General features: G+C 39.1%; 1 protein-coding gene across 1 annotated transcript in view; it reads left to right on the forward strand.

Moving 5' to 3' along the window:
• Positions 1–14,381, forward strand: part of RGS7 (regulator of G protein signaling 7) — a 417,353-nt gene that overhangs the window by 303,544 nt on the left and 99,428 nt on the right. The window lies entirely within an intron of this gene.

A 14,381-nucleotide genomic window follows, 5' to 3' on the forward strand; every position in this document is an offset into this window, starting at 1 on the left:
AAGTGATAATACTGAAAAGCAAATGGGGACATAAGAAATAAAATAATGCCCAGACCCTCGCCAGGGCATTATTAAATGTCAACCAATATATTGTAGCAACTCCAACCATTTCCATAACTCTCTTGTGAAATATGGTAGCTAAGACAAAAGACTGCCTCCAATCAGAGGCAGAAATGGAGCTGTGTTTTGACAGAGCTGCTTCACGTTCACAAGATATGAATTCTTTCAAAATGTACTTGATAGTGTCGGTTATGGGTCTTAATTTGTTCATGATCTGTGTGCCAAAAACCATAGAAAAGCTTAAAATTTTGTGGTTCATTCTGCTGCTGAATTTTATTTAGCTGTGTGGGTGAAGAGAACAATGCAGGTACAAGCAGATTAATTAGCAATTATTTTGCTGAGAAGTGTAATATTGCCCTGCCATCTGCTGCACCATTAGTGGGAGAGTGATCTTGATGACACACTCTAAACACTGGTCTTCTCCCCTCTCCCCCCCCCCCACTTTCAAAGTCAATTAAGCTAAACATATTAGGGCTACTTTAGTTCTAAATAACAGCTTCCAATCGGGATTTAATGTGATTTAACTAATCCACTTCAAATTCACCCTTTCAGTTAATTTGGATTAATTTTTTGGATGTTCTGAGTAGACAATCCCTAAAGAAAGTGATATTGCTTTTGGATGTTAGGCTTCTACTAAAACATGCTTTCAACCTTACCTCTTCTATAATAAAGTTTTTATTTGGGAGGGAAATAAAAACTACATACCTACTCTTTATGGTTTAGCTCAAAATGTAATTGAAAGCTGACCTGCATCCTCAGCAAATAGTGTTCCAGCCTGTAGCCTGTTTGTTTGACTCTGGAATAAATCGCAGTAATAAAATCCATTCCTGTGCTGAGCTGCTGCCTGGAAAAGGGATCAGTGACACAGAACTTCAGAAGCATGTGCTCAGTGTAAGTGCTGAATGCCAAGTCATTATCACTTAGGGCAAGTCTACACTACAGTGCTACATTGGCACTGGTGTAGCTGCGTTGCTGTAGCATGTCTGGTGAAGACATGCTATGCCGATGGGAGAGCACTCTCGTCGAGAAGCGGAAGCTATCCTGGTGGGAGAGTCTCTCCCACTGACATAGAGTTAGTGTGGACAGCATTAAACTTGTGTCATGGGGCGGGGGGGGGGGAAGCAGGGGGCGGGAGAGGGCGTTTTCACTGAGTGATGTAAATTATATCAACTTAGGCTGTAGTTTAGACCTGCCTTTATTCTTAGCTATCTTCTATGCCTGCTGTTCTTTCACTGCTGGACTGAACAGGAGAAGCAAAAGCAAAATGATCAATTATAGTTTAAAGTACTAAAATACAACCTACTTTCCACCCTCACACTGGGACCAGGAGAGAATTCACATTATCTCTGTGGACCTGCTTTCTCTCTTTAAAGGAGGAAAAGCACACACAGGAAAAGAAATTCTTTAAACACTCCTTCAAATCAAAGACACTGTAAACTGTTTCTTTTCATCCCACCTAGTCTACAGAATTTGCAAGGGGAGCAGCACTCAGTGAGTGTGGTTTCAGTGAGGACAGAGGTTCCATAGAAGGAAGAGGCACCCAAATGTCTGACTCCTGAACACCCATCACAAAGGATATTACCTGTAACCATAGCAGCCGGCTCAGATGTAATGGATTTTTCTAAATGCATAGCACAGACAATGACAGCTGGTGACATCAGCAGAAGCAGAGAGATAGTCATCATCATAAGTATAGTAACTGGAATGTAGGTAAAAATCAAAGGAGAAAGTACCCATAGAGCTTAAAAAATAAATGCTTAATTCACTAAAATATGAATGTGTATATAGCAGCAACATATGTACACCATTTCTAACAGAGCTGCACATATGTTATCAATTCTGCTTTAGCTATGGATGGCTGTTTGCTCTAGAATCAATGATGCACATGTTGGAAATATGGAGTATTGTCATATTCCATCAAAAAAATTTACACCATAGTAAACTGAAGAGGGCTTATATCCATGATAGACACGTGACCCATTTCAAAGGCAAATAATTAATCCACAGAGGAAGCCAAATTCTACTCTGTTACACCTCTTAAACCCCACTTCTTTCTCTCTCAGGTTTTCATAAGGTGCCTCAAGTTGTCATATCTGATCATTGTAGAACAATTGAAGATAGTACTGAATGTGCCCATGACAAGGTATATAAACCCACACTGACCTGAAAGGGGTTATGGAGCTGCCTTGGGCTGCAGTGTCCCCACCTGACTGCACCTGCAAATCATGTCTGGACTGGAGGAGGAGCTAAAAGATGGGAACTCCACTCAAATGGGTGCAATGGCCAAGTACTAAAAGAAAATGTACTGGAAATCAGAACTAAACCAGATATCATATGTATCTAGGAAACACGGTTGGTTGAAAAGCTTGCTTTTAAAATTCCAGGGTATATATTGCCTTTAAGCAAGACCGAAATCTAGATAGAGGGGAAGACTTGGGATGAGGTGTTTGTACTTTCAAAAGGGAAAGAATAAACTTCATACAAGTAGGAAATGAAGAAAGGAGTCTTGAATATACGACATAATTAAACTATCCCCAATGAGCACAAAGAAGGAATGGGAAATGGTCATTTCCCTATGCTTAGTACTTTTCATAGACAAGTTAAGGTTGAAGTTAATGGAGAAGTGAGCACCTGGAATTTTAAGCAAGCTAACTGGGAGCTATTTACAAGTAAATGTACTGAATTTGTGAATGATAACTGTGTGAGTGAAGACCGAGAGAATTTCAACAACAATGTAATAAAGGGAATAATAGCAGCAGAGACTGTAGCCGTACCTAAGATATTGAAGTACCTCAAAACTAGCAATTCACTTCTGGGGTGGAATGAGGAGTGGCCATTAAAGAAATGAACAAAGCCTATAAAAAAGTGAAAAATACAATGAATAGTGAAGATCTAATGAAGTATAAAAAAAATAAGGCAATAGCACAAAGAACTATAAAAAAAATCAGATAGGTAGAGGAAGTATTGTGGGAGGTTAAATAAAGATGTTAAAACATGAGATATACAGGCAATTTAGAAGAATGACTGGAATTCAGAATAAGAGTAGTTACATGACAAGTCTTTTGGGAATGACAAAATACTTAGAATCTAGGAAATGAGAGAGCAGAAGTTTTAGCAGAAACTTTCCAAGGCATGAGTAATGTTTTCTATTAGATTTGAAGAGAGGCATAAACTATTATGTAGTTAGGGTGACCAGATGTCCCGATTTTACAGAGACAGTCCCAATATTTGGGGCTTTTTCTTATGTAGGCTCCTATTACCCCCCACCCTCTGTCCCGATTTTTCACACTTGCTATCTGGTCACCCTATATGTAGTTGAGGAAAACAGGAAGATACTATAATAAATTAAAGGTTTTATATGGGGGAACTTGAGAAAGCTATTGATATAAGCAAAATTACATCCACAGTTAATGATAGTATATGCAATATGACGTTTAGATATCTTCTTGAAATCAATTTGAGGGTTGTTTTGCAAGTATATAATACTATATAGGGAAAATGAAGGATACCGTTAGGGTGCAAATATAATTCCAATAAGAGAACCTGGCAAACTATTCACAAAATCAGTTACCCTTATAGCCTGGCTGGGTAAAACTATGGAGAGAATGGTGAATGAAAGATTGGCTCCCTATTTGAAAAACAATAGATAAAGTGCAGGGTGGTCTAAGGAGAGGAACATGAACTATGAACAATATTGCTAACATGGAAACTGAAATTCAAAAAAGTATGAGAAATGGATTTCATGATAGTTGTGTTTCTGGATACAGCATTGAAAAAGAATATGGAATGCTATGTAGGGAAGGCTTATTGTGCAAGGTAGGTACAATAGGGATAAGGGGAAGAATGTCTGAATGGATTTGAATATTTTGGAGTCAAAGATTATGCAGGTCAGAGTTGGGAAATGTTTGTTGAAAATTTTATATATATATAAATGGTATACTGCAGGGAAGTGTTACCTGCCTTATCTTACCTTAATATTCATAGAAATCATAGACTGGAAGGGACCTCAACATGTCATCTAGTCCAGTCCCCTGCACTTGTGGCACAATTAAATAGTATCTAGACCATTCCTGACAGGTGTTTGTCTAACCTGCTCTTAAAAGTCTCCAATGATGGAGATTCCACAACCTCCCTAGGCAAATTATTCCAGTGCTTAACCACCATGACAGTTAGGAAGTTTTTCCTAATGTCCCAACTTAAACCTTCATTGCTGCAATTTAAGCCCATTTCTTCTTGTCCGATCCTCAGAGGTTAAGAAAAATCATTTTTTCTTCCTCCTGCTTGTAAGAACCTTTTACATAATTGAAAACTGTTATGTCCCCTCTCAGTCTTCTCTTTTCCAGACTAAACAAACCTAATTTTTTCAATCTAACCTCATAGGTCATGTTTTCTAGATCTTTAATAATTTTTGTCACTCTTCTCTGTACTCTCTCCAATTTGTCCACATCTTTCCTGAAATGTGGCGCCCAGAACTGGACTCAATACTCCAGTTGAGGCCTAGTCAGCAAGGAGTAGAGTAGAAGAATTACTTGTCGTGTCTTGCTTACAACACTCTTGCTAATACATCCCAGAAGGATGTTCGCTTTTTTTTGCAACAGTGTTACACTGTTGACTCATATTTAGCTTGTGGGCCGCTATGACCCCCAGATCCCTTTCTGCAGTACTCCTTCCTAGGTAGTAATTTCCCATTTTCTGTGTGTGTAACTGATTGTTCCTTCCTAAGAGGAGTACTTTGCATTTATCCTTATTGAATTTCATCCTATTTACTTCAGACCATTTCTCCAGATCATTATGAATTTTAATTCTATCCTCTAAAGTACCTGCAATTCCTCCAGCTGCAAACTTTGGACTAGCTTTTTGTTAGATATATAAAGATGGATGCAAAAAAAAAAAAAAAAGGGAGGAAGAATAGGGGCAGCATATTGTGTACCAAAATCGAGAACTAGTACATCTAAAAGAATATCTGATATTGCCAAACTAGTAGCAATAATGCTAGCATTAAACTGGATCTGGGATGTATGCCCAGCAGTGGCGGTCATTTTTTCCGTCTCAATATCAGGCCTTATGGCAAGAAAAAAGGGTGTCTCCATATGTACAAGTGATTTAATCAGTGAAATTCTATTTCTAATAACAGAGTTAGTACAGCTGGGGATACATGTAACATTTTCTCGGATCCCAGCATATCTTGAGATAACAGGGAAAGAAATGATGGACAAAGCAGCTAAAAGGGCTGTAAGAAATGGAAGGATTCACACAGAAATGCCTTGGGTAAACAGGAACTCAGAAGCCTACTTCAGAAAATTTTAAGAGAGGAATGGCAACAAATTTGGTTCAATGAAAAAAGGGGAAGAAGATTTTTTGAATTGTGCCTCAGAGTTGAGGATAATGAAGTACTTCAGAGCTGAATAGGAAAAATGAAGTGATTTAGTTTAGATCACAAACTGGCCATTGTGGTTTAACAAATCTTTTTTTGTTTAAATAAACAAACACAAAGATAGGCTGTGTGTGGGCTGTAAGGTAAAAGAAACAATTGATCACCTTCTTGGGGTATGTAAGATCTTTATAATGAAAGGGGAAAAGCTCTTCGAGAAATTTAAATGACTTATGATAACAAAAGTTACTTTATCAAAGTATCAGGGGAATGAGGTAATTTTAGAAGGGCGTTCTTACATTACACCTCTATCCCGATATAACGTGACCTGATATAACACGAATTTGGATATAACGTGGTAAAGCAGTGCTGTGCGCTCCGGCAGATCAAAGAAAGTTCGATATAACGCGGTAAGATTTTTTGGCTCCCGAGGACAGCGTTATATCGGGGTAGAGGTGTATCTAAAAGACACAGGGCATAGTGAGAGAATATAACCCACTAGGTATTTAGGAGTGATAGTTGGTGGTTGCTATAGACTAACCAGTCAAAACTGCTTCACCATTTAAAAAAAGGGGGGGGCGGGGAAGCAGGGAGGAAAGGAAAAGATTGGGGCAACCCTGGGAAGGGGGAAAAAACTGTTGAGCTTCTCCAGCCTTATAGAGAGAACTGACAGTCTGCAGAGCCCCTACTCCTGTAGAAAGGAGGATGTGGATCACCTGAGCTAAAAGGGGGGAGAAACTGACACTTGCACTGAAGCCCTGTGAATTCTGAAGTGCACAGTGATACTTCCAGGCCCCTCTCAGGTAAGAAAGGCCCATATCCTGGATGGAGCGGCCTACGGATTTTTCTTAGCCTTTATTTGTTTAACCTTGTTTGCTGTCTGTGGGCTGTTTTGTTGTTTCACCGGGGACACCAGGCAGGGACAAAACAGCCAAGAAGTCTTGACTGGAGGGTTGAGTGCCAACCTGCTAGAAAGACACACCCCACAGCATCTGCTGGGGTGCAGGAGTAAATGGACTCTGACACATGTGCTCCCCACATAGCTCCTAATAGTGGCACTCTACCGTGGACAGATTCATGACAATGCCCTAAATGGCAACTCGTCAGTGAACTTAGTCGAGTGTAACTGAGAGCATCATTTGGTTCAGATATTCTTAGATGAAGTGGCTGATGAACTGGAAGTCATGCAACTGTGTGCATATCACACTTGAAATTCATGTGTGTGTGTGTGTATATATATATATATATATATATATATATATGTATGCATTTATTCAGTAAGTTAATGCTGAATCTTCTCATTGTTAGCTGTATGCTCCAGGATTTCGGAATATATATTCAGTGTCTGATACAAGCTTTTTTCTTTTTAACTAGGAAGAATTTGCAAGATAGTATATTTTAATGTATTTGTCAAGGTCTCTTTCTGAGAGGAGTTCTTCAACTGAACTATCTTTTCTCATGTATTTCGCAGCAGTCTTTGGTGATCCCAATCTTCCTCTGTCATTCTTGGACATGAAAGGAGCTTTTTCAAATCCTGATTCCCCCTGCAGTGATGTCTAGAAAATGCAGAATCTAGCTGGATTGAATTCCTTTATTTAAGCACATAGGATGATTCTGTTGCTGGCTCAATTTTCCTTTTCAGGCTCATGATTTTGCTTTTTAAGTCCTACCATACTTTTTCATTTGGCCTTCTTGCTATGTTTCTTTTTTAATCTGATTTTGGGAAACTAAGCTATATATTGAAGAGTTGCCTTTTTGGTATTTTGTAATGTATCAGTACACTTGAGTACTTTTTGTTTGGAGATCAAAAACTTTTTGGGAGTTAGGATTTCTTTCTGTGCAGAAGGTCTACTGCTGATTTGCCAAGCTTAATAGCATTAATCTTTTCTTAATTTGATATTAGACAGTAAGAGAACTTTGGGGGCAGTTGTTCACCTGCTTGAAAAGAATTTGATTGATAGATTATTTGCCTTCTGTTCCTGAAATAATAAGTCTAGTGAAGAAGCCTAGGTTACATAATTGCTCCATGCATTAGCCTTCCATTGGTGGGAAGTGGGTTGAGGCATTCTTGCAAAGTGAAATGGCTCTGTTAGCATCAGTATTTGTAGACAAAAACATCCTTTTTATACAGTTGGTAACATATCTTCATCAGATTCCCCAGGTTAGAAAAGTTCTGATCTGCTATGTAGCTAAGATTCTTTGTGTTTCAATATATTTTTTGTGGCACTGCAGCAGCGCTTTGAAAAGATGTTGGATTGACAGCTCTAGGATTGGAAGTCCTCTCTCTAGCTGAAGAATAAGTGGGATCAGTGTCCTGCCAAAGCGTCTCAAGGCTCACTTGGAAGGACTGTGTTTAGGGATGAAAGGATCTGATACTCTTGACTGCTGCCTTAAAGTTCTTTCCTCCTGCCCCCACTATACTCAAAGTTCCTCTGCATCTAGAGTGACCTGGCAAGCCCACTAACTGCCTCCTCCTTCAGCTGTTTCCATTTTCTGGCTACTGCTGTTCCCCCACCCTATCCATACACAAACTCCTTACAGTCACAATCTCCTTCTTTCCAGCACCCACATGTAATCTCAGATATGCCCTCTCAGTACCTATGATTTCTGGAGCTAACCAATGCATTCAAAAATCATAGCACACAAGCACAGCAGTTCTGAGTATCTGGGGCTACATCCATATTATATTTGGCACTAGAATGTCACACATACCAGTAGCTAATTCTGGCCTATCCCAAATATCTTTTTCAAAACTGAAAATTTACAGTGTGTCCAAACAAATGACCTGACAACTCTCACAACAAACTATTATAATAATAGAACTCAGTGTAGGAGGCTGAAACTCTGCTTCTAGCCCACTCTCTTATGTTTATGGATGGCAATGCAGCATATAATATGTAAAATCAGCCAACATTGAGAGACCTAAGCAATAGTTAAGTGAACAGTGTGGTAAAGACATTTTCAGCCTAATCTCTGTCAGACCCATTAATATTTTATGGGTTATGGGTTTTTTTACTGCAGTCCCGGAAAGAAAGATAAGGGGGAAAGGAAAAAGCATATTACTTTGGTGTCACCTTGCTATTCTGTAAGATTAGAGGGTCTCTTATGACCAATATTAAATCAGTAGACTTGATGATTTAATAGTCTTGTTTAGAGTTCTCATTCACAAACCATAAAGGCACATTTCAAGTCCTATCCTGTATACTTTTTGCATGCAGAACCTCATTGAAGTCACTGTCGGAATCTCAGATATGCCTTTTCAGTACCTCCGACTTCAAGAGCTAACTGGTGTATTCAAAAAATCATAGCGCACAAGGAGAGCAATGACTTTTTGAATTGTTTTGAAGACATAGCTAAGGTGTGTTTGAGAGTGTGTAAAATTTTCAAAAGTGCCTAAGTGACTTTGAAAGTCAATGAGACTAGGATCCTAAGCTACTTACATACTTTTGATGAAGTTACTTTATATTAACAATTGTATGCGTTATTAGAAATATTTAAAGGGACACTGACAAGTTAAACTTAAATTTAAACAATTTTCCTTGGTTATGTTACTAATGACACTTTAGAAATCTCAAAGAGAAATTTGCTTTCCTATGGGATTTACATTTCTTCAGTTACATAGGAATTGCTCTGGATCAAACCATCAAGTATCCTGTCTCCAAAAGTGGCCACCACAAGCTACTGTAGGAAAAGGCACAAGAACCCTGCAGTAGGCTGTTATCAGATAACTTCTCTCAACAGGTTGTTTCCTTCTAACCTTCATTAGTTTAGCTTATGCCCAGAGGGTTTATATTTATTCCAAACCTCATATATTTTCTTTTTTCATTCTTGCTATTGTAACTCTGTATACTGTTGCCATCCATGTAAATGTGCAATCCTTACAGTCATACATTTTGTATAGAAGAGTAAATTTATGTTCAGATTTAGAAGGTTTGAGACATTCTGATGCTTCTTATTGACATGCATCAACATGATGATATCATCATTTACTGCTCTCCTTTCCCTCCAGAGGCTTGACCCTGCACCACTGAAGCCAATGGGAATTCTGCTTTGGACTTCAATGAGAGCAGGATCACGCCTTTGGAGTCCAGTCAGATCCGTCTTTCTCTCTGAAGAGGGAAACTGAGGAGACCTGGATGTGAGAAAAGGCATTGGGTTGTTTCCTTCAAAATTCCTTGTACTGTATCACTGTAAATAAAACTATTACAAGTTTTTAAAACTATTTATTCCTATTTGTGCCACCCTTTCTGTCCTTCTCCTTGCAAACCCAGTCACCCATAATCCATCTTACTTTAAAAAAGAGACTGGTGGATTTCTTCTTTTAACCAATTTGTATGTGTCTGTCACTCTCTCTTCTCCCCTTTTCCCCACAGAACGATAGATATAATTTAGATAGCTGCTAGATAAGAGGGTCTTTTGATATTCACTCACACAGTGAAGGAAGGAGGATATTAAAATTAAAAGGCATTTGATTTTAAAATAATTACAGGGGGTGCAGTGTTATTTATTTATTAAATAACCTCTGGATTTCATTGGCACAAGATGTAGAATTTAATGGCTTATAAATATATATGAATAAGAAGAATATCTGCAGTTACATTAGATAGGATAAACTTCATATGGGTACAAACTGTCATGTTTCAGGGCAGAACTACTAACAGTCTGGGGGTCAAGAAACTTTCTTTCTGGGCATGTTGTTCCAAGAATGTCTGTTATGAGGGCTTGGTTCTTTTCTCTGAAGCATCTGGGACTGCGGACTGTCAGAGACAACATGCTGGGCTTCATCAATCATTTGTCTGTTCCAGGATGACAATTGCTATGCCAGCAGGACTGGGACTAGTTTGCAGAAGACTGCTGGAGCAAGAGATGTTTGTCATGGAACAGAGACAGAATTGGGGTTGTGGTTAGCTGGGCTAAGTGGGGAAGTTGCCTCTCCCTGAACCCAAGAGGGGGTTCTGAGGGTGGTTGGATTCAGGCAGAGGCATAGCGAGTGCCCTCTGTACCCTCCGACTGGAGCGGGCCCCGTAAGGAAGGGGGCCCCTAAAAGTGGCAAAAAAAATGTAAGGTATAACTAGGTAAGTGACATTTATTGATGCTATTGCACAATCCATATCGGTTTTACTGACAAAACCGTGAAGTCATTATGATACATCATAATGCTATTGGCTACATCAGTTATCTGTCGGTCAGTTTCGAATTTTAGTTGGACCCATTCAAAGAATGTGTATTTGCGTTCATAATGGCGGTCGGCGGATAAATGTTATTAATTTAGTTGTTTAATTTTTTATCGTTTGAAACGATTTGTTTCCAACGCAGAAGCGTGCTTTGTGATGTCTAAGAGAACGTATAAGAGCGGAGCTAGTAAACAAAAGGCAGCAAAAGATGCCGAGAAGGAACTTGAGAAAATTCCAAAGTTGTCAACGTATTTTGCGCTGCAATCCAACGTACAGGTACAGGCACATGAAATGGACAGCACTAGCAGCGACGAATCATATCCAGAAGTATCCAGAAGTGCTTCAAGTGAGGTCGAAGGTGAAGCCAGTTGTTCTACCAAACAAACTGTGACAGATATTCCAGCTCCTGCCGGGAAAGAAGTATCTGAATCTGAACCACTGACTGATGATCCAGGAGATCGGCCGTCTATAATATTGGACAGGCAAGTGTGTGACATTGTTGCACGTGGCCCACCGCAGCAGAATGAAAGTTACGAATTTCCATTTAACGAGGAAAGACGGAGGTTCACAAGTACTCATTTCTATCGAACCATGACAAATGGCGAGAAAATAAGACGTTCATGGTTATGTACTCAGTTCAGAAAGATGCCATTTTTTGTTTTTGTTGTAAATTATTTGGCGCTGGCGACATACCGCTACGTAGTGGAACATCTGCTTGGAAAACACTGTCAAAAAGACTTCAGCAGCATGAAACAGGCAAAGGTCATCAAGACTGTATGGTGAAATGGTTTGACCATCTATTGACCAACTCGAATTGCAGACTTTTCTGAAAGAAAGAGATTTCTGGAGAAATGTTGTCAAATGCATGGTTGATGTCGTTATTTTCTTGTCCGAAAGAAACTTGGCATTTCAAGGAAGTAATGAAAAGCTCGGCGATCCTTCGAATGGCAACTTTTTGGGACTGTTTGAATTGCTTGCAAAGTATGATACTGTCCTCAGCGAACTTTTACAGAGGATTAAGAAGGCAGAGACACATGTTCAGTACCTCAGTCCACAGATCCAAAACAAGCTGATTCAACTTGTTGCCAGTAACATTCAAGAGGCCAACATAGAGCAGCTTAAAAAAGCAAAATATTATTCAGTTATTTTGGACTGTACTCCCGACGTGTCACATGAAGAATAGATGTCTGTGGTGTTACGCTTTGTTGAATGCAACAGTGAAGATGGTGTCAATATTCGTGAAGCGTTTGTTGGTTTTCTTAATGTTCATGATACAACTGGCGAGGGCTTATTGGAAGCGTTTCTTGAAAAGGCAAACAACTTAGTAATAGACATTGCTGACGTGAGAGGCCAAGCTTATGATAACGGCGCAAATATGAGAGGAAAGAATAAAAGAGTTCAAGCCCGCATGCTAGAAATAAATGACCGTGCCTTGTATGTACCATGTGGAGCTCACAGTTGGAATCTTGTGATCTCAGACGCGGCAAAGTCATCGAAATATGCCGTTGACTTTTTCGGTCTGATTAACAGAATATATGTAATCTTTTCTTCTTCACCTTCACGTTGGGATATACTTCAAGATCATATGCCAATATCTGTTAAAGGCTTATCGGACACTCGAGAGTCGAGAATTGATGCTGTGAAGCCATTGCGTTATCACCTTGAAGAATTGTGCAATGCTTTGTCATCTTTGCGAGAATATGCGCTCAAAAAGAAAGATGGCAATACAGCAACAGAAGCCGGTGCGCTTTTAGACCATGTTACTATGTGGCCTTTTGTTCTGACTGTGTACACGTGGTATGATATACTATTTCACGTCAATAAAACCAGCAAATTAATTCAGTCACCAGATGTGTCAATTGACGTACTGCAGGCAGAAGTCGGTGCTACAAAGAAGTTTTTGGAAGACTATCGAAATACAGGATATATCTGTGTGGTCACAAATGCACGTGAAATAGCAGAGCATATGGGTATTGAGCAGGTGTTTCCAGAAACCAGGGTGCGACGTAAGAAGAGAATGTTTGATTATAATGTTATTTATAGTTATTCGTAATTACAAATGTGCTGATGATTCGAGTCATCTTTCTGCTGAAGAAAAATTCAAATCGCAGTTCTTTCTTGTTCTCACTGATCAGGCCATATCTTCTGTTTCGTCGTGATTTGACCAACTCGTGGAGTGGCATAAGTTGTTTGGATTTCTGTACAACGCTAACAGCCTGAAGCAGTGTCACAGAGAAAATGAACTGGAGAATCACAGCAAAAATTTTGAAAGAAAAATGGGAGACATTGATGCCAACGAACTCATAATGGAATTGAATTGTTTTATTTATGTCATCGAGAAAGAGAGAGGACTTGTCACGGCAAACAATTTTTTAACGTACATATACAAGAACAGCCTTCAGGAGATATATCCGAATCTTTGCATTTGCATCAGAATTCTTCTGACCACACCAGTTACTGTCGCTGGTGTTGAAAGGAGCTTCAGCAGAATGAAACTGATCAAGAATATCCTGCGCTCAACCATGACAGATGACAGGCTTTCTGCGCTTGCAGTTATCTCAGTCGAAAACAAGATTGCCAGATCTCTGGACTATGACGCATTGATTAACCAATTTGCGGAGAACAAGGCTCGAAAGAAGCGCTTTGCGTAAATACGGAATACATGTACGCTGTAGGCCTATGTATACATATACATAAACATAATATGAACCCTGTATATTGTATAAAATAAATACCGCATTCCAGTTTCTGCATTGTAAGGGGCCCCGCCCGGACATATGTTTGGAGGGGGCCATGTTCTTTGTTGCTATGGCCCTGGATTCAGGGCAGCTAAAAATTCCCATTTATCCTCTTGAAAAATTTAAAATACTCATGTTGAAAGTGTTCAGGTGAGTGGACAGGTGAAAGAGAGAGTTTACACATATTTCTCATGAAATATGGGTGAGCCAACAGAACTGTGTTTCATTCTTATAGCCAAGACTAACATAAGAAAGTGTAAAAAAGCACAATATTAATCCATCCTTGTCAAAATGACATTTGTAGCAAGGACAGGAAACAGATTAAATAGATATTTTTCCTATGTTGATGTAGTGACTGTAATTTCCTCCAGTGCCACAAAGACTTGCTGGTGTTACTGTGCTACTTCCAGGGTTTAGAGAGGATATACAATATAGATCCATGCTGAAAAACTGAGGAATGGGATTTTAACCTAGTAATTAAGTATTAGGAATTTACAACAATAGAGTCACTTCTTTTTAAAGTATGATACGAACATAAAGAAAGCAAAACTATAGGCATTTACCAATTTGAACATTGTGTTACACATAAAACTGTAACAGATTTTTCAAAGTGAAATTATGCATGCCATTGGTCCATCCTTGATAGAGTATTGTCAAAATTTCAAATGGCAGAAATTGTTTTTTGTCTATTTCATGGGTATATAAATATTCCAGAGCCTGGTTTGGCTTGTAAAGTTATTTGGAGGGATTAGTGGAGAATAGCTTAGCCTTGTGGGCCAAGGAACTCAACTACCATAAGAAGAACATGGTGTAACTAATACAATCCCACTCTTGTTAGAGTATGGCTCTGCTCTCCTGACAGGAGAATTGTAATAATTACAAAGTGTGTAGTCAATATCCTGGGACCTCAATCTCTGATACTGAACAATGGTACAATGGAAATATAAGAACATGTGTAATGCTTAACACATATATTTATTGGCTGTGGCTTTATATGCTAAGATAAATTAAAGCCGTTCTTCAATACATTGTCTATAC

The sequence above is a fragment of the Trachemys scripta genome, chromosome 3 (assembly GCF_013100865.1).
Source record: "Trachemys scripta elegans isolate TJP31775 chromosome 3, CAS_Tse_1.0, whole genome shotgun sequence".
NCBI classification, from domain to species: domain Eukaryota; kingdom Metazoa; phylum Chordata; order Testudines; family Emydidae; genus Trachemys; species Trachemys scripta.